Source organism: Pezoporus wallicus, unplaced genomic scaffold (genome assembly GCF_028554395.1).
Source record: "Pezoporus wallicus isolate ANWC-B61680 ecotype Strahan unplaced genomic scaffold, APGP_CSIRO_Pwel_v1 contig_3487, whole genome shotgun sequence".
In the NCBI taxonomy this organism is placed as follows: domain Eukaryota; kingdom Metazoa; phylum Chordata; class Aves; order Psittaciformes; family Psittacidae; genus Pezoporus; species Pezoporus wallicus.
Window position 1 is genome coordinate 25,693 of NW_026636018.1, and position 20,169 is coordinate 45,861.

The 20,169-nt window shown below is 49.2% G+C and overlaps 1 protein-coding gene across 4 annotated transcripts in view; it reads left to right on the forward strand.

The window, feature by feature from the left end:
• Positions 1 to 20,169, forward strand: part of GJC2 (gap junction protein gamma 2) — a 34,225-nt gene that overhangs the window by 8,409 nt on the left and 5,647 nt on the right. The window contains exon 1 of one of the 4 annotated variants that reach the window (XM_057398897.1): positions 11,244 to 11,338. The exons of 2 other annotated variants lie outside the window; for them this stretch is intronic. The gene's annotated coding sequence lies outside the window, so the exon portion shown is untranslated. Of the gene's footprint in view, positions 1 to 11,243; positions 11,339 to 19,000; positions 19,194 to 20,169 lie in introns of those variants that run through there. One more of the 4 variants, XM_057398894.1, reaches the window with a different exon arrangement.

Consider the following 20,169-nt stretch of genomic DNA (forward strand, 5'->3'; position numbering starts at 1 on the left):
CTCAGCAGCATCACCACCAGTGGGAGCTGAACCTGCTCCTTGGTGGACTCATCTTCTTGGCCACCAGCCTTCCTTGAGAGAAAACTCTCCCGTTGGCTACCAAACACACAGGATGCTCCTCTGGAGTGGGATATCCTCCAGCTTGTATCCCCCATCGACAACTCTAGGTCCTTAGGGGCTTTTGACAAGGGCATGTAGGGATAGGACAAGGGGAAATGGTTTTATTCTCCTTATGATAGAGGGGAGATTTAGATGAGATCTGAGAAAGAAGCTCTTCTCTGTGAGGGTGGTGAGAAACTGGCACAGGTTGCTCAGAGGAGCTGTGGCTGCCCCATCCCTGGCAGTGTTCAAGGCCAGGTTGGACGGGGCTTGGAGCAACCTGGTCTAGTGGAAGGTGTCCTTGCCTGTGGCAGGAGGTTGGAACTGAGTGTTCTTTAAGGTCCCTTCCACCCCAAACTATTCTGTGATTCTATGAATCTCGCGTAGAGATGATGTTGCATTTCCATAGCCTTTTTTGGCTCCATCCTCAATAAAACCCTAGTATCTTCCTTGTGACCTTTAGCGACATCCCTCCTGCCTCTAGATTGCTGGTACAGTTGTTAGCAGGCTTGGTTACAACCACAATTTGTCCAAAGGGATCCCTTGAGAGTGGGGCTGGAAGGGCCTCTTGAGCTCTCCTGGTCCATACTGTGCTCCATGTGTGGAAGGAGGGCTTTTCTCTCTCTCATATGGTGGGAGCTCCGTCTGCTCCCTATACCAAAATGCCCTTTCCAGCTGTACCAAGCACAGGAGCTTGGCTTATAAATTCTTTTAAGTTGTGCTTAATGGGAGAGGGCTGTGTCCTCTCCTGGCAGGGAGTGAGCAAACATCCCCCTATCTCAAACAGAGGGAAAGAGTCCCTTGAGTCATAAGAGGCCACAGGCAGCTGCTTCTTTCACCCAAGTTACCTTGCAATGCCACAGGAGGGCAATCCGTCCTCTGTACAAAGTCTCCTTAGAAAGTCAGAGGAAGGAAATCCAGTTTAATCCTGCTCAAGTGAGTCAGGGGCGGGTGGGAACTGGAGGAAGGGGTATGTCGCTGATGGGGAATCTGCGCCTCGTATTCTCCTGCAGGCTCTGAGAGCTGTGTCTGAGACAATCCTTGAGTGCTGTCCAAGACTGAAATGCCAGGAGAGTTTTTTCAGTGTGTGTAATAAGGAAACCCCTCCTTCCTCAGCAATGCACTGTGGAGGTGGATCACAGCACACAGCGTGCACAGTATTCCTGCAGGTCCCAGTGCTGCGGAGGACTCTCCTCACCCGTAACTTGCAGCTTGTTTGGAGCTCTTCCACCAAGGTTCATCCAACAAGCCCAAGAGTCATTTCTAAGGCTGCAAAGCTCCCTTTGACCTGGTGTGTTTCTTGGAGATCTTGGTGGCTGGTCCTATAAATCACAGTGGTTTCTGCTCCTTGCTGGCAGGAAAAGAGAAAATAAAGGAGTTTGTGTGGGTTGCTGCACTCCAGCAGTGCAACACTGGGCTGTAGCAGTAGAGGACAGGGAACACAGGTAGAAAAGGAGGAGCCTTGTCCCATGCTGTGGCGGGGGGGGTTGGAACTAGATGATCTTAAGGTCCTTTCCAACTGTAACTATTCTATGATTCTATAAAATAATTAAGGCATATGGGGTAAATTGCTATTTCACTTCTAACTTTGCTCTGCTGATTGTTGTCCAGCAGGACCTCTGGTCCTTGCTACAGAGCTGCTCCCCAGCCAATTCCCACTGTCCTGGGTCTTTTTCCCCATAGAGGCCACCTTTCCATTCTGCCTTTGCTCTGTTGAACTTCACCTGGGTCGCACCAGCCCGTTTCTCCAGCCTGCTGAGGTCCCCCAACACAGCAGCACTGCACCTCTTACCCATCCGCTGCTCCCCTCAACTGGGACTAGCCCCAGACTTGGTCCCGTCACCTTGGCCCCAGTCATCATCCCTGGGGGATGCCACCATCAGTGGCCTCTGCTGCGAGGGGAACTGGCAGTGCCAGGGGTGAAAGGGTGACTCTGTGGGGGCCAGGACTGTGTTGGGATCATGAGGCTCTATTTTCTGGGTGAATTTACACACCATTTCAACAGAGACAAGACCCATTTCAACATAGCGAGGACTGAGGGATTTCAGCATCTTCCAAGGCTGTGTTTCTGCTTTGCTTTGTTATTTCTGACCCTTTTTAATACCCTCTTAAACACGTTTGGCAAAGAGCTTTACAAGCATCTCCTCTATGCAAAGTGCCTTTCGAATACAAGGTAGAGGCCAGCAAGGCAGCGAAACACAGATGGCACGTGCAAACCCACCAGCAGGCTGCTGGCAGGATGTAAATGGACAAAATCACGGGAAAACAGGCCAGAAACACAGTGATTTTCCAGCCCAGTGGCTTGGCCACAGTGGGGACCAAGCTGTGTTTCTGGGCTGTTTTCCCATGACTTTGTCCATTGATGCTGAAGCTGGCGATGATGCTTCAGACTGGCACTGAGTATCTTTGGGTGCTTCAATCTCTTGTCCATGGGACCCCCCGGCCCAATGCACAGTTAATCCATGACCCCAGATGACATTCCTGACCTGTTTCAGCCTGGAGAACGCCCTGCCGTGCGTGCGGAAGCCTCTGCTTTGGAAACCTGACGCTGGTTCAAATGTGAGCTTGAGCCAAATCCCTCCAGGCACGTTTTTATCATGCCCTTTTCTTCCTGCCGGGGACAATGGTATTTATTGCACAGTGCTCTGCCCAGCCCTTTCCTCTGCGCTCCCAGGCAGAAATAGTTAACCAGGTTCACTAAGAAATGAATGTCCTCGTTTCCTTTCCAGGGCAGGCAGCTCCCCACTGCCTCCCCCCTGCCCGTCTCTCTGCTCAGCGCCCTGGGGAGGAGCTGCTATCTAGTGACATGATGCAAGAGCAGGCGATGTCTCGATGTCTGGCTCGCTCTGGCAGTGTTTTGGTGACCCGGTGGCCTGTGCAAGCACTGCCAGGTCCCCTGGGGCTTTCTGCAGCACGAGAGCAGCCGTTTGCTCTCCTCTTGTGATCGGTGGGACAGGAGGACCTCGTGGCTTTAGGGAAGATGTGAGCCAGCCGTGGGTCTGGAGAGTTTCAAGTCAAAACAGATGAAGCTAATGAAAAGAAAGCAATGCCGGGGAAGAGGGGAGGAGGGAGAGAAAACATGATGCCACAGGCATTGCAAAACAATCCCTTCTGTGGAAAAAAACCTCATTTGATAGCATTGCTTCTCCATTGTGGTTGGGTCCCCCAGGGAAGGGGAGACCACTGGGGACAGCACCCTGTGCTGACCCCAACACACAGACTCCACAGGCTGCATATGGGACACCCTGGGCTGGTTTTGGTTGCCCACATGTTTAGTGTCATCCAAGATGCCATAAGCTATTATTTTTGCTGGGGCTGTGGGGAAGGCTGCTGGCTCACACAATGCTCCAGCTGCCAGAGAAGGGTTATACAGTGGTAGGCAGAAGCTGCTCAGTGCCTGTGTAGCCACTTCTCTAAAGGCACCCAGAGGAAGGCTGCCTTTCTATGGGGCTTTGTTGCATGCTTGGTGAGGCTTTGCAGGAGGTGGTCATGCTCAGGCTCCAAACTCCCTGGACAAAGCATTCTTCACGCTGCGGGGCCAGGGGCAGAGGGGCAAGGTCAGCCATAGCTTCAGCTCCTGGTTGAGTGGACCGAGAGGTTTACACAGGATGTACATGGTGTTTGGTGGAGCTTGAGACATCCCATCCCAGTCGAGGCATGGAGACCTGGGACATCATCCCCAGGGTGGTGAGATGGACTTTGTGGACTGGCATTTTGAGAGAGGGGAAGGACCGCTGTGCCTTCTCCTTTGGCACCAGCCTTGGAGATGGCCCATGATTAATGCCAGTCATGCTGTAGCACTGCTGATCTCTTCAGCAGGTGGGACCCACAGCAAAGAGACCAGAGCTGGGGCTGGTCCCTGTATGGGGGCTGCTCCAGACTTCCCTCTTCTCAGATATCTGGGTTGCTTTAGGGTTGATTGAAGCTGTTTCTCCTTGGAGATCAGAGGAAGCCCGGTGGCAAATGCGGAGGTTTTGAGTCTCCTTCAGTCCTCAAGGTCTGCATGAGCTGTGGGGGTCCATGGGGCACTTGTGAAGCTGATTTGCAAGATAATCTTACTCCGAGCTGTTAGAGCAGGGAGGGATGCCCTGGAAAACAGGAAGAGATGGATGCAGCTAGGCCAGAAGAGAGGCAGGGAAAAGCAGGCAGCTTTCTGCAGGAAATACTGTGTCTAATGGCAAACACAGGCGAGGTTTTATGCGCTGGACAGGACGCATGTGGGTGTGGGACTCATTTACTTGAGTGCTCCATGAGTGGAGCTCACCCTGAGATCCCGAGGTGGAAGGATGAGGAGGAAGCTCTGCTGTGCAGTGGGGGGGGGGGGGGGGTGCATGCATTGCATATCTCTCTTTCTCCCAGAGCCTCCTGGGCAGCCTATGGCATGTTTTTAACTATTCCATAGCATTCTAATAGTTCTAGTAAGGGTGAGCTCTGATGCAGGATTTATAGGGAGTGTTTTTACAGTGTTTATGTTGGCAGGCTGTAGTTTATGGTACGGTTTGAAATATTCACTGAAACCTCTTATCACCAAAGCTTAAAAGCAACAGAGTGCTGATGAAAGTCCTGCACTAGTTGGAGAAGGGATGAATTAGGGTTCAGGCTGCACAGAAGTTGTGCAAAATGCTTGGCTCCTGCCTGGCTCAGCCTGCAGTCCCCATGGGGAAGGGGAGATGATTTCACCCATCAGCATGGCATGGATCCATCCAGGTTTAGCCATTATGCCAGTGAAGACTGGCACTGACAGAGCCAGACTGACGCCTGGGGCTCCCATCCATGCTCACGCTCAAGCTGGTCAGCAGATGCAAGAGGCACCAAGCTTGAGAAACCTCCAAAAGCGATTTCTTAAATGTGCTTTTTTAAACACTCAAACCAGCACATCCATGCACTCAGGTATGAGGCAATACCTTGTGCTGGTGTTAAAAACGCAGCTGGCTTCTATTCCCATCGCTCCTCTCACTGTGGCATTGCTAGGATTTCAGTGGCACATCTCATGTTTTAGCAAAATCAGTGACTTGAGTGTGATCCTATCAGCACCTGTGGGATTTGGAGTACTCCATGCTCACAAGTGTTTCACAAAGGCCATCCTCCTGCTCCTCCAGTGTTTTCCACTAAAGGGCAGGACTGTCCCTCTCACATTATACCTGCAGTCAAAGTCTGAGAGTATGAAACTTCTTCAGATGCCAGCAGTGGGTTATCTCAGAGCATAATGAAGCAATGTGTCCACATTTCCTCCTCCAGCCTCCTCATGGGTGCTAAGGAGAAGTGGGTGAACAGTGGGGTGCAAGCAGCACCTTTTGATGGGATGGATATCTTAAAAAGTAGTTATAAACATAAACTATTGGGGAAGAGTTGCAGGAGGATACTGTCACATTTTGGACAGGGTGTGCTCTGGCCTCCTGGTTCCTGAGAGCATTTAGTGACGCGTAGAGGAGCAGAGAGAAGAGATGGAAACTGAGCTCTGTCCCAGAGCAGCCCTCAGAGTGCAGGTAGATGTTGAGCTCAGGCTCCAACGAGGTCTGAACACTCAAATTTAGGTGACTAAATCCCACCCAAGTGCCTTAAAAACAGTCTTGGAGGATATAACGAGATCTTTTGAGGAGAAGCCACCACGCTGCACATGGTCCTGCCTCCACATCACTCCACAATTGCTCCATACCCCTGCAACATTCTTCCTAGAAACATGCACTGGACTCCCCTTCCAGGCAAAAGGGCACTTTATTCCAGTTAGTTAGGAAAGATCCTTTCTTTAGACATCCTAGTTGATGTACTGGTACATCAGCTGGGCACTGGTGAGGCCTCACCTTGAATCCTGTGTTCAGTTCTGGGCCCCTCACTACAAGAAAGACATTGAGGTGCTGAAGCAGGTCCAGAGAAGGGCAACAAAGCTGGTGAAGGGTCTGGAGCACAAGTGTGATGAGGAACTGCTGAGGGAACTGGGGTTGTTCAGTCTGGAGAAGGGCAGGCTCAGGGGGGACCTTACCACTCTCTACAACTGCCTGAAAGAAGGATGGAGCAAGGTGCAATTGGTCTCTTCTCCCAGGTGACAAGCAGTAGGACAAGAGGAAATGGCCTCAAGCCATGTCAGGGGAGGTTTAGATTGGATATTAGGAGAACTCTCCCCGCAGAGAGGGTGATCAGGCATTGGAACAGGCTGCCTGGGAGATGGTGGAGTCACCATTCCTGGAAGTGTTCAGAAACCGTGTTGATGTGGCCCTCAGTGACATGGTTTAGTTGTGGTCATTGCAGTCCTAGGGTAATGGTTGGACTTGATCTCAAAGGCCTTTTCCATCTTGTTGGTTCTATGATTCTATGTAAAGTACCAGGTATATCCTATTAGGTGTATCCTGCTAGGTGCATCCTGCTAGATGTATCCTACTAGAAAGGGAGGGAGAGAAAGCCACAGGATTAGAGGCATGTCTACATGCCTAGAAAATGGTAAATTTGGTTGAAACTGATTTAGTGGAGCAGGCAGCCTTCTATTTTAAGAGATTTCTGATCTCTCTCAATCTGCACTGCACAGATCAAAAAAAAACCAAAAACACACAAAACACCACATTTCCTATTCCTATCCTCTCCCCCCCCTCCCCCCCCCTCCGCTTCTGCTATTGGCAGTAAAACTTTGGCTGGTCTGTGTGAACCTCTATTAACCTGTGGCCTGTGCTAATGTGCTAGTACAGAGACAAGCCTTACAGTAGGAGAGTCCATCCTGCTGTTATTCCTTGTAATGAGAAGCTTCCAAATCCCAAGCCAAAAAAAATATTTGTAGCCAAAGCAGGGGCTGCCTGGAGGGAGCTGCAGCGGGCAGGAACGCTCCTGCCACTGGGCAGGAGGTGACATCATCCAGATTCCTTTGCTGAGGAATGTGGGATTTGTCTCTTCCCTGCCAGTAATTGCTTTTCAAAAACAGATCTGTCCAGGGATGCATGTTTCACCTTACCTTCCACTGCACAGCAGAGAGCCTGAAAGCTCTCCTGTTCCCCTTCTCTTCCATGGCATTAATGGGGCTGTTGTGTGGACAGGCACGAAAGAGGATGAAATTGGTCAAATCGCAGGTAAAAGCACCAGAAACTCCGTAAGTGGGAGTTGTACAGAATTCTGGGCAGAGACTGGAGGTGGCAGGATGGAGCAATGACTTCTCCTTGAGGCTGGCCAGGATGGGGCTGAGTATGTGTGTGGACTTTGCATCTGCACTGCTCTGTAGTGACCCCATTTCTTGGCCCTGTGAAGCCGACTGACCACTTGTTTTTTTGAATGCAGGACTTCAGTGTGATGACTAAAGAGTAAGGACTTGATGGTCCTTATTGGTCCCAACTTGTGATATTATGATTCCATGACTGGAATAGATATGCTGATATGCAGAGCATCCTGGTTAGTCTGGTAGTGCTAACTCTTAAAGTTTAATTCCCCCTCCATGCAGCCCTTGGCTTCACTCTTGGATTGAGTATCCCCTCTCCCGTCCCTTGAGCTTAAGCCCCTCCAACCCTGACTCTTCATTAGCTCAAACTTCAGCAAACACCACTAGAAATTAAAACTGGTTGCTAACGTTCACATGTCATCAGCACTTCCACCAGCATCAGTGATGGTAAAGGGGTCAGTTCCTGTAGGATGAGGACTGCTGCCGTCATTTCAATAGGTGGAACTAGGTGTAGTTCAGCTGCCCCCATTATGAGTCCAGCAGGGTGATTTAGTGGTTGGAAAGGCACAGAGGTTTTTGCTCTCAGTGCCTGAAAGAGGATGGCCGGCAGGAAACAAAAGCACTGTACTCCAAGGCAGGGGTGGCTTTGCTCCTGTACTGATTCTTGAATTTTCCACCAGGTTGTGGAAATTCTTGGCTATTACATCTGGACAATTAAATCAAGAGCAGAAAAGAAGAGCCCCAGCCAAAGGAGAAAACCCACTTGGTCAGCTGAAATTTTGAAACAGGGATGGAGTGAGGGCCTCTGAATGGACAGCAGCAGATCAAAGGCTGTCTGGGATCTGGATCTGCGGTCCTAAAAGTGGTGTGATGTGATATTAGGTGTGCTAGGAGAAGGCCTAATCATTTTTGGAGAGAGCAGCACTGGTAAAAGCAGTGTGGAAGGATGCAAAGCAGAGCCTGGCATCATAGCGTAGCAATGCAATGATGTTTTTTTGAGGGTGTAGGTGGAAGAGACACATCTAAGCAGCAGGCAATGATGTAGTTGGTTGGAGTCAAGTCCCACATGGGACAGGGCAGCAGTGCCATGGGAGAGACCCTCTGTGAAACCTCCTGGGCTTGGTTTGGATATTATCTTCTACCAGGCAAATCTCTTCCCTTGTCATGTCTCAGACGTCCTCCATCACAGGGATGTGTCTGGTACTAGTGATCAGGGCTCATGGTTTGCAGGACTCTTACTGCTCAACAGAAGGCAAAAACTTATTGCCCTTGTGCTGTTGCCTTTGGGAGAAGTGGAAATAGGGTTGTCCTGCTCATTTCTGTCTGGAGTCACCCTAGAGACAGCAGAGAGTTGGCTGAGCAGCACTGATGTGGGCTCCAGAGGGTTGACGTGAAGGCTCCCAGGCTTTGAGCTCAGTATGGGCCCAAAAAGCAGCCAGGGAAAGAAGATGGTGGATGAAGATATGCTTTCAGATGATGCAAGGAATCTCACAGGCTCCATATTAATCATGGCTTAGTGAGTTGTGTTCCACAAGTCAGATGTGGTACTCTGCTCCCCTGGCTCCAGCTCCTTATGGCTGCACACATGGCCCACAGGGCTCTACCTTGTCTGTCTCTGTGCAGACCAATCCATCTTAAAGCAACACTGCAGAATGTTATCTGGGGTTTTGATTCATGTTCCTTAAGTTGTTGCCTCTTAATCTTTCTCAGATGGTGTTGTGGTTTCTTATTTATTTCTGTCTGGAGGCTAAAGGGAGGATGACTTGGAGAGGAAGGGAGGGAAAGAACTGGAAATGGAAAGAGTGAATTTTCAAGAAGAGCCTCCCAGAACTTCATCTTCTTTCTCCAGCTTCTGGTAATGGCCAGGTCACTGCAGCTATTCACTCCAGAAGATTTCCAGGGGCGTTCCGGGAATACTGAAACATGGTGGACTGGGTGCCCAGCCAGTGACCACCACCAGAGCCACAGCAAAGGGGATGAACCTCAGTGGGCTAGCAGCAAACCTAGGTTTGTCCTGATAGCTGCTTGTAGGTCAGAGACTCTGACTTGGCATTTCCAAGGGCTATTTATTGCAAAGTGAAGGAGGAACAGGGCTTTTTTTTTGATTTTGCACCCTCATTCCATGGCATTTCCCATACTTTTTACATCTTTAAATTTAGCAATGTTCCCATTAGCAGAGGATGCTAAACCCGGCAGAGAGCATGGAAGAAATGTGAGCAGAAGACTGGGAGACTGAAATAGGGCTTGTTCCATGTCATGGGCGGATTTTAGTATTGTTACAGATTAAACTGTGACTGTAGCATTCTCAGTGTTGCAACTCTAGCCTCACAGTGGTGCTTCATGCATCCCTGCATGGAAACCAGACAGATCCTTTGTATGGGGATGTTTGACCCCTACACAAGCCCTAGTGATGCCAGGGGTACCTGCTCTGACAGTGAGAGCCCAGTGCATCCCAGTGGGTGGTGCAGGGTTTGGTGTGAGCCAGGTAGCATGCCCCTGAGACACTCACTTCTCTAGCAAAACCTACACCCATGCACCCATGTGCCTGGTGCTCTCTTGGGAAGATATCTACCTTCAGGACCAGTCTGTTGTATCAGCAAAGAGAAAAACCTTATGTGGCTGCCTGCTTGTCTTGGTTGTGGATCAGCCCCAAGCACTGAGGCATCCTTGGCTCAGACCCATGGCCCTGCACCTCCATGAACTACAAAGAATCCCCTGTGTAACAGGCGTGGAAGGGCTGTCCACCTCTTCCTCCTGCATCTCCCTTCCTTCCCCTTCCGCCTCAACATGCTCATTCATAAAAAAATATCTGTTGGATGGACATGGGGAGAGGAATTAGTGCTGCCGCGTTGTTTCCCGCGTATTGGCCAAGGGAGGTTGTAGGCTCAGAGGGTTTTTATCTTTGTTTTCACAGCTGGATTTGATATTACCCTTTCATCTCTCCAGCTTTTAATTGCTGCTCGCTCCCCAGAGCAGCCCATTGCAAAGCAGCTTATGCATGCATTTTGGAACATAACCTGCTGCTGGCTTCCTGGGGGACAGCTTCCCTGTGCCTGTCCGCTTTGAGACCGATAATCTGCACAGTCCTGTGTGTTCATCAAGGATCAAGAATGTAAGAGATTATGCTCCCCTGCAGCAGTGGCTACAGAGTGGGTCCTGTGGCTGGGATGGCAAAGCTGCAGGGGGGAAGGTGCCATCTCATGGGGGTCCTCTCAGAGCACCTGGCTGCAGCCCATATCTCATGCCTCCTTCCCCCCAACATCACGTGGGGTGAAGGCAACTGGGTAGCAGGGACCAGCTTGATCTGTTCTTTGGTAGGAGGGGAAATGTAACAAGGTTGGGGGGTCTCTGCCTTAGTCCTATGCATGAGGTATGATGGGACTATGCCAAGCCCTCAGGCTCATGGTCCCAACCTAGAGACATCATGGGTTGAGGGGTGCTGTAGGTATTGGTGATGGTGGTTTACAGATTGGTGGTGGTGTAGGGTTTGGTGGAGTTAGCATATGGTGTAATACTCATGTGGGGCTTGGTGGTATTTGGTTTGGTGGTGCTGATGTACAGTCGGGCAGTGCTTGCGTAGGGTTTGGTGGTGGTGGTGGTGTAGGTTTTGGACAGTTGCATGCCCATCACAGCAGACAGGCAGGTGTATGCTCATGCCCAGTGTGGTGAAGGGGATGGAGAAGGTGCTGCCAGCACCACACTACATGCCCAAGGGCTTGGTTCTCTTGGTTGCTGCAGATGTCAGAGTCAACCTTTGTTTTGAGCATCGGCATGGTCTAGGACCAGATGGGACTGGCTCTGTTCCCACCTGGATACCAGCCTGAGGGCATCCTCTCCACCCCAATCTACCTGTAGAGCGAAAGGTGGGATACTGAGTCAGTTCCTCCAGTCCTGTGAGCTCTGGGGACAAAATGACACGTGGTGTCCCTTCTTGGCATCCAGATATGAGGCACGAGCTGCTGACCTCTCCAGTGTCAGCGGGTGGAGGCCCACCTATGTAAACACGTCCAGGAAGGCTCCCATTCCTTTCCCGCCCCGCGCTTGCCTTCGGATCAGACCGGCCAGCCTCTGCTGATGCTCCCGTCCCCAGGGCTCCCGGGGAAGGTATTGTACTGCTCACCCGATACCGGGCACTCCTCTGAGCATTTCTCACTCATCCTCCTCTCTTCTGCACGTAAAAGTGACTATGTAATTATCTCTGGGTGTAATTGCCTAAGCGGTTATCTAAATATTTACTGGTGATACTGGTGTAGTGAAATATCTTGGTGAGCAGAGTGCAGACCTGCCCTGGTCATGCTGGGAACCCGGCCAGAAGGGTAGGAAAGCACTTGTAGTTATAACATTTCCTTTTTTTTCTTTACTTTCTGCTTTGCCTGTTATCGAAGAACAGTTGGCAAGAGCGTGTCCAGCATATTTGTTTCCTTATTTATCATGTTCGAGTCCCTCTCTCTTCCCAGTTAACTATGTTTAAATCTTATTAGTAATGGAAAACTGGGCCATAAAGTCACATCCAAGTGTCTGATATTTTTGCTTTGGTGTTTGGTTTCTTGTCTTCAAGATCTCTCTTTGGGGGACGTTAGATTTTTTTACCATGAGGGGCAGGCTGGTGTCCAGATAGCCAGGGCTGAGCTTAGGAGGATGTTTTAGTGATCTGGGGTGGCAGGTCTGCAGCACAGAGTTTATCTGGGAGAGAGTGGGATGGGTTTATGCAGCGGAGGGAGAGGTTTAGTAGTCATCCGCAGCCCTTTTCTCCATTTGCGTAACACTTGGACCATGGAGTAGCCTCACTGTTACGGCTCTATCTGACCTGGCAAGTCAGAGGCTCCTCCAAAGCCTGAGAGTCCTCCAAAAGACTGAGAAATAGATGCCATGGCAGTGAGTGCTGGGATCTGCAGAGAGGTTTGGTGTCTTAGGCATTCTGGTTCAGATAAGATTTTGTCTTATCTTACAAGTCCTGCTCCCTGAACTTCACCTCAGTCCTGCATGCAGGCCACTTGCTGAGGTGCTGGATTATGATTTAGGAGACGAGCATTATGTTCTTGGTAGAGCAGGATGCAGAGCAGGATTTAGCACCCAGAACAAAGTACCTTAAATCTGCTCACAAGCATAGCAACTCCTCCAAATCACCCCCACATAGTCTTAAACCACACTTTGTTTAAAGCAGTAAGGCATGCATTCTTCCCCAAGAACAGTGTAGGGCAGGTCATGGTGTACAGCCAAGACTGTAGGACAGAGCATCCTGAGAATCAGGTAAAGCATGGACCTGATTTAGATACCTGGGCTGCGTCTTGTGGGTCCTGTTCCTGCACCAATTTGTGGGGCACTTGTTCACTGTAATCTCCTGTCCTTGTTAGAGTTGAGACATGAATCCTCTTAACCTCCACTTTTGTTGGCAAATTACAGATATTTTTGTGGTGGTAAAGAAATTAAGATAACTTTGGATCCAGTTCTCATGCTGGGCTTCTCCCGTACTCAGGGATGAAAGAAACTTCCACTAAATCCGCAATCCAGAGCCTTCTTCCCTATTGCACTGTCATTTGGGAAGGTGGATGTCAGACCAGGATCAAGGCTGAACCTATAGGGCTGAGTCTTTGGCAAATGGGGCCATAGTTTGTGGTGGGTTGCACTGTCCTTTACTACTAGCGGCAAAAGCGCCCTTCAGTCAGAGCCAAGGGCAGTGGCAGGATCTCCCTGAGTTGCTCCAACCCATATAAACCTGGTAGGATTTAAATCCTGGTGCAAGAGTCCACCCTGAGGGTTATGTGCAATGGGGCTGGTTGAACATCACCACCCTGGCCAGGTGTGTACAATTTGTCCCACCTATTGCAGTGGCTGTCCCCATGTCTTAAATGAGGCATGTGATGACAGAGATGACACTATCATTTTTCTCCCTGAAACTGCTGCAAAGAAAGTAAAATAAAGAAAAATTCTCAGAGTCAGCAGCTTGCCTGTACGGTTGTGAAATATTTTCCTCAAGAAAAAACAAAACTGTCTGTATTTGCAGGTATTTGCAAGAGGGGTTGGTGAGGAAACCTAAAGGAGGTGCTGAGCATGTCCTGCTTTCTTTGTGTGGATCCCCAGAGGACACAAGTGCTCTACCTTTGCTTTGTGGGGCGTCTGTCTGTACCCTCAAGCTGCGTCTAAGATGTTCATTCCTATACAGAATTGCTGCCTGCTCCCATGCCCTTCCTCTCACTGACACTATGAATATGGTTTTCACACAGCTGAAAAATAAGGGAAAATGTTCCTCCCGTCCTCCCAGAGTGAGCCAGGGACCTCACCCAGCAGCTCTTGAATGGAGCCCAGAAGCCATGGCTGAGCTCCCAACCTCTCTTCCCACTCCCGTCTCTCCTGCCCCCTTTCCCTGGGGCTCTTCCAAGCTCCCTCCTAATACACCATCACTGTCCATCCACAGGTGTTAGGGAAAAAGGGAAAAAAAGAAAAAGCCCCACACCTTTCTGGACCAGCCAAAAATGTGTCTGCTTGACTTTTTCCAATTGTTCCCACATCTTTCCCATGCACCCTGACCTTTTTCCTCTGCCCCTGCTCTTATTAATGCACCGCTGGTCAGTGAACTGCAGATGGAGGAGTGGCCGTGTGGGCAACAGGAGGTGATGTGCCGTGAACTTTTGCACGGCCGTTTTTGCCATCAGAGGATGGATTTCCTCTGATTTTCATTGGGTTTTATAGTTAGTACAAGTTCAAGAAGGTCTACAACAAGTCAAGCCTGGCTTGGCTTCACAGGGTTGTGCTGCAGCCAGCCATGGCTGGCAATGAGGGCTGGAAAGTTTATTGCTTCCTGTTATGGGAGCTCGGGATGCTGCGATGGGTTTGCAGGGGGGACATGGGTAGCACTAATACCAGGGACAACCCCAGTGGGTGCGGTTGGAGGCGGCCTTTTATTCCCATTGCTTCTCCAGCTACTTCAGGAAAGGGAAGCAAATAGAGAAGGGAATAATTGCTTGATTTGACCTCTGACTATTGAGGTAGATGCTTTCTTTGGAGCAGGAACAGACACAGGGAAAAATGCTATAAAGGGCTTTGCTGAGCCACATCCCCGGGGCTTTCCATGAGTCCCCTCTTCCTACCTTTTGGTGTCAGCCCGTGTTATCTCACCAGCCTGAAAACTTCAGGAGAAAGGTTCCTGTCAGAAAACATGTGTGGTTTTGTAAACACTGAGATTTATCTCAAGAATGTGTCCATCACAGCAAAATGTTCAGCTAGGAAGGGCTGGAATAAACCACGTCTGGTCTCCAGCCCAGGTTTAAAATGCTTCCTCTGTGCTTTTGTACTTGAGAATTGAAATCTTACTGTTATTTAACCATATCAGGGGTTTTTTTTGGTCCTCTTCAAAGTGAAGTGCTTTTATCTTTCCACAGTCGTCAGTCAATGATACCCAAAGGAAACATTTTGCTGTTTTTCAACAGAAATGGTTGTCCCTTCATTCTGCTAACAGCATTGGCTTTTTGCTCCAGTCACAAACCAGTGCAAACCTAGCAGAATTTTTGCTTTCTGACCTATCTTCTGGGCTAACTGAGGCACAACTGTGGGACAGATTTCATGGCAATTCAGAGCCAGAGTTTACATTTTCAAAGTACATGAAGAAAGCAGCTTTCACCTCATTTTCAAACACCCCTACATTATGCAGCCAAAATCCCCACGGGCTTTGGAAAAATGTGTGAGACCAGATTTTATCCATTTGTTCCTTGCAAAAGCCAGAGAACAACCGCAGCACCCTAATCCAGATCAGAACCTTCTTGAGTTCATCCAACAAGAAGAGCTGGATGCAGAAAAAAATGAACTTGATGATGAATAGGTAGAGACCTTGTTTCTCTGTCATTCAAATGGCAGATTTGCACTGGGGTTGTCATCACCACTGTCCTGAAAAGCCCACACAGAGGTTTGCGATGAAGCAGATTTTAGCAACAGGCACTGGCTCAGCTTTTTCTGCAGCGTGTGAATTGCTGTTTTTTTTTTTTTAAGGCAGTAAAGGTTTTGGCTGTGTTCTTATGATGCAAGCCCTGATTAATCCCAAATTTTGGAAAATGCCCAAAGCTCTGGGTGAAACAGGAGGAGGCCATGAAGATGCTGCGAGGGTGAAGCACCTCTACTAAGGAAACAGGCTGAGAGAGCTGGGCTTGTTCAGCCTGGAGAAGGCTCCGGGGAGATCTTAGAGCAGCTTCCAGTGCCTAAAAAGGGGCTGACAAGAAAGCAGGAATGGGTCTTGGCCAGTGTGGTTGAGTGAAGCAGCACAGTGGCCATTCCCACCTGGTCCCTCCTGTCTCTGCAACACAGCTCCTGAATGGGTCCTCCAGACATTCACAGTTGGCCTCGATACCATCAGCCATAAATAGTGTTGCTGGTTCAGATACTGTTTCATGAGGAAATGGGTTGTTTGTGTGGCTGGGAACAGAAGCTATTGCAAGGCATGGTCCTTCCACCCACAAACCCAAGTCCTATCCCAGTACATTGCTGAAAGGTGCTGGCCTGTCCCAGAGCACCTTAGTACACAAGACATGGCTCTGTGTCCCAGTAGAACTCCCAAGCCCAGCCAGCACATCACCAGGGCAATGACACAGCTTGGGTCCCTGGGCTGCTGAAGGCTCTGGAGACTCCAGGCATGACATTGCTTCCTGGGTCTTGTTTTGAAAAGCAGACTTGCCATTTGAACAAAGATGTGTGTCTTAATTTCATTTAGTTTTCAAACTGATTGAATTAAATATGAAAGGTGAAAATCAGAGAAGAAAATGAACTGCTGGTACAATACAGTACAAAGCTTTACAGATCTGTGTTCACAGTGGATAACTATGGGTGCTACTCATCACTGACATAGCAAGGAGACATTATACCAGTTCTCATTATCACTAGTGACAGCACTTATTTACTCTAGTAGAACATCTAAGAGAGGTATAGATCACTAATCCAAAACACAAGTCGTGACTGGGTGGAGAGGTGACTTGGAGACATGACTCCCAGCAGCAGCCAGAATCATACAAGGCTTCAGCATATCAATTCCCCCTCTGTCTCTGCCATCTTTTATTCCCTTTTCTCAATGCTAAGCAGTAAATGGAGGACATGGGTAGGTCAGGAGTGAAAAGGTTCATATTACTGTTTTAGAAAAGCTCTATTTGCACTCCAGGGTCTTCCTTGGGAGCAAGAAAACAGAAACTGTGTGCATGATCCTGCCATCCTCTGTTATTACCCATGCAACAAAGGTTCTAGCATTCACACAAGCCGTCTGGACAGTGAAAACCCATCTAAAGCATGCAGGAGAAAATGCATAGGTTGGGCTCTATCTACCCTTCTGGATTCCTTCCCTGGGCGATGGTTTGACCCATGGGTGATGGTTTGCTGATGGGAACCACTCAATCCGACAATGTGCAATGGCCAGACCTGCTGTGCAGGAGGCTGGAGCAGGAGCAGATGTTGCTTGGCTTGCCTGGAGCACACATGCCCCCAGAAAACTTCCACCAGACCAGATTGCTGTGTTTATAAATAACCCACGCAGTTAGAAAGCAAAGGGCCTGGAAACACTGCATGACCGGGACAGGGACCATGCTGAGCTGCCTTTTATCTCTAAGTTGCTGCCCACAATCCTGCAGAGCCTGGAAGTTGTTCTCAGCTAGTTATTTTTAAGTAACTAATATTACTTCTCTGCAGCTCCATCCTGCGCCAGCTGCAGCGGGTGGAAGTTTCACCACACTTCTTCAATGGGAATGAAACCTCGGTGTCCATCCCTCAGGTCTGATGGATCTCATAGGTCTTGTCTTTAAGAAGCATATGGTGTGACATGTGCTGAAGATATGGGGTCCCGGCCTGAGGGGGTGCACACCCAAGAACTACCTAGTGGCCCCTGTGGAGGTGACCGCAGGGTGACCCACTGCAGACTTGAAGACCCATGTGGGCAAGGAGGTCACTGCCCCGGCATGCTGGAGGCCAGACCTAACCCCAGAACATGCAGGGGTAATGTGGCTTCAGCTTGCTGCATGTTTGCTTCCCCTCAGAAGGGTGCCAATGGGAAATCTCTATGGAGGCTTAAGAGAAATCTCCTCCAGACCTGGTGCTCTCATCTGAAACCAACTCCCTCCCTCCCTCTGTTCTTTGAGAGTGCAAGCTTTGTTGGTGTGCTGTGGGCTTAAGTTGATGCATGCAGCAAGGATTGTGGTAATTTAGCTTCCTTAGAAGCTTAATCCTCTGAAATAAACCTGATTTCCCTAGTGTGACATATATCCCCAAGGGTGTGTTCATCCCTACACCTAACTCAGCTGATGCGGCTTTTCCACTTCCCTATCACAGATGTGTACTTCCAAACAGTGAATTAACTTATCACTGTGTGTAAGTATATAGTTTGTAACTTAAAACCTTGAGGAAAATGACTGTACTATTTCCAGAAATGCCAGCCCCCTGGGAGACTCCATTAGATGTCACGGAATTCTGTTACCCAGACAAGCTCTGGCATCAGCAGAGGCTCACACACTCCTTGGCTCTTGCAGAGCAGCTTTCTGCAGTATAGCTGAAGTGTTAACCAGCATGCAGCAGTGCAGGAGCTGCTGTTGCTTGCAAGAGCACTGATGTGAGATGCTTCAGTGAGCAGGAATTGCCCCTCCGTTGCCCTTTGGGGTCCTTAGGAAAACAGAGGTCTGACAGCGGGGTGAATATCCTGCTTTGTCAGGACCAGGGATGAAAGCTCACAGTGAACCATATGGTTTCAAAGGACCCCCTTGATCAAAATGTAATGAGGGTAGTGAGGCTCTGGGCACAACTGGCCCAGAGAAGCTGTGGCTGCCCCATCCCTGGCAGTGTTCAAGGCCAGGTTGGATGGGGCTTGGAGCAGCCTGGTCTAGTGGAAAGTGTCCCTGCCTGTGGCAGGGGATTGGAATTGGATGGTCTTTAAGGTCCCTTCCAACCCAAACCATGCTTTGATTCCATCTTCCCATGCTGATTCCATCTTCCCATGCTTTCTCCCCTCAAAGGTTAAGTCTGATCCTTTTCATGACTTCTTGGCTGCTGTTGCTTCCTTCTCCTCCTCACTGTCTCTCAGAGAGACTCTGCCTCAACTCTCCATTTTCATCTCAGCAGATACCTGGAGCCCTGATTTCACTGGGGTGGCAATGCCAAGGCTTCCAAGGGTGGAGCAGGAATGAGAAGGCGATTCTTGGCCCATCACAATGGAGGTTTCCTTCTCTACTTGCCTTAGGCTTCATGCACATTCCCATACTTGTTATTTCTTCTTGCTTCTCAAAGAAGCCAAAGAGTCTCCCTGTGTGCTCAAAAACCTTTCCCCATCCTTCATCTGCTCTCTGCTCCCATGCACCAGCTTGGAGGGAGGTGCACCACCTCTTTCAGAGAAAGCTGCAGCAAAGAAGGAGCTTCAGAGCAGTTTTCCTCACCAGTGAGCCTTGCCTCTTTCTGTATTTATTTTTCCCCAGCAACCAAGGAACTTTTGCCAAAATGTGTTTTCCACATGTTCCCTATTAGTCATGCTCTCTGTCTTACAAATCTGTTACCAGTGCCACTAGCTGATGCTATTAATTTACTTCCACCCAGCTTAAGAGCTCAGCAGCAAAATTCCAGGCAGTGTTCCTAAAACCAGACCTGGTGACTTGTTTGGATTTAAAACCAGTGCCCCATTCTTCCTGGATATATATATATTTCTATTTACATATAACACCTTCTCTCCTTCTCCCATGGCTTGGCGAGGGAAAGGGGGGCCAGTAGTGGCAGCGGGACAGGCTGTATGGGTGCAGGCAGCTGGGGCAGGACCTCGGCGGTGGGTGCCTGGCCGCTGCAGAGGCGGAGTTTGACGGCACGTCAAATACTTCCCTTGAGCTCCGGTTTCCAACCGCTGGAGCATGGCTGGACCGAGGCAGCAGGAGTTTATCTAGGGCAAGGCGGAGGGCTGGCAGCACAGGAATGCCGGCGCAGGAGGGAAAGCCACCACGGGAAGCACCATGTCTCTGTAAGTCGGGTTTCTACCATTGTTTTCCCTGAAATTTAAGCAAGGGTGTGGGAATTGCTCAGAAACGAAAGACATCCAGCTAGCACAGATGTTTTTCTCTGTTTATTCTGTTCCTTCTTCTGCTTCTGTTAGACTCAGATTTTAACGTTTTACCAGTTCCAACAGTTATGGCTGTGGTTGCGCAGAGGGATCAGTGGGTTTTGGGAAGTAACCATGATGAGAATGTGGCGCCAACAGCTCATTCCAGCACCTGGCTACAGAGTTTTCAGTACTTTAAGTGTTACTGGTGGGTTAAATGGTCCAAGTCCTCCTTTGTAGCTGTTTTAAAGTGAAACTTGTACCCCTTGTGTGTTTCACACACTGCATGTCAGCTAGACTGGAGGTGACGTGTGAAGATAGAGGACTGAATGAATGGATTTCAAAGCCAGAGGGATGGTGGGTCCTCTCATGCAATCTCTCTGGCAGATAATTTAGCTACATAAACCACTTAATCTAATCCACCTACCTGCTCTAGACCCACACAGGGATTTTTCCCCAGGGTGCTGGACTGTGAAACTTTCCTACTACATGGAGGAATTAGGTCTCAAGCACATGGAAGATGCAAAAATCCATTTTTTGTGCTTTGATAGTTGAGGAGATGAGGTATATAATCTTTCCCTAGCACCATCCTATTCATCAGCAAAAGCAATGTGAACAAATCCTTCCTTGGAAGCTTGGTTGCCTTATAATTGTTTCCAAAATATAATAAACTTCCCCCAAGCAATTAATGGCACTGAAATCTCATAGTAGTCTTTCTAGATAGTAAGTTGCAAAAAAGCACTTCAAGTTTAACTGAAGTGGTTGCAGGAGGGGTTTTTAACTCGTTTCCTTTAGTTCTTGCTTTCAAATACGGTGCCAGGAGAGTGGGTGGACACATGAGAGCATAACATCAAGGTGTGATCATACACAAAGACAACAGTGGGCTCCTAGGGGCATA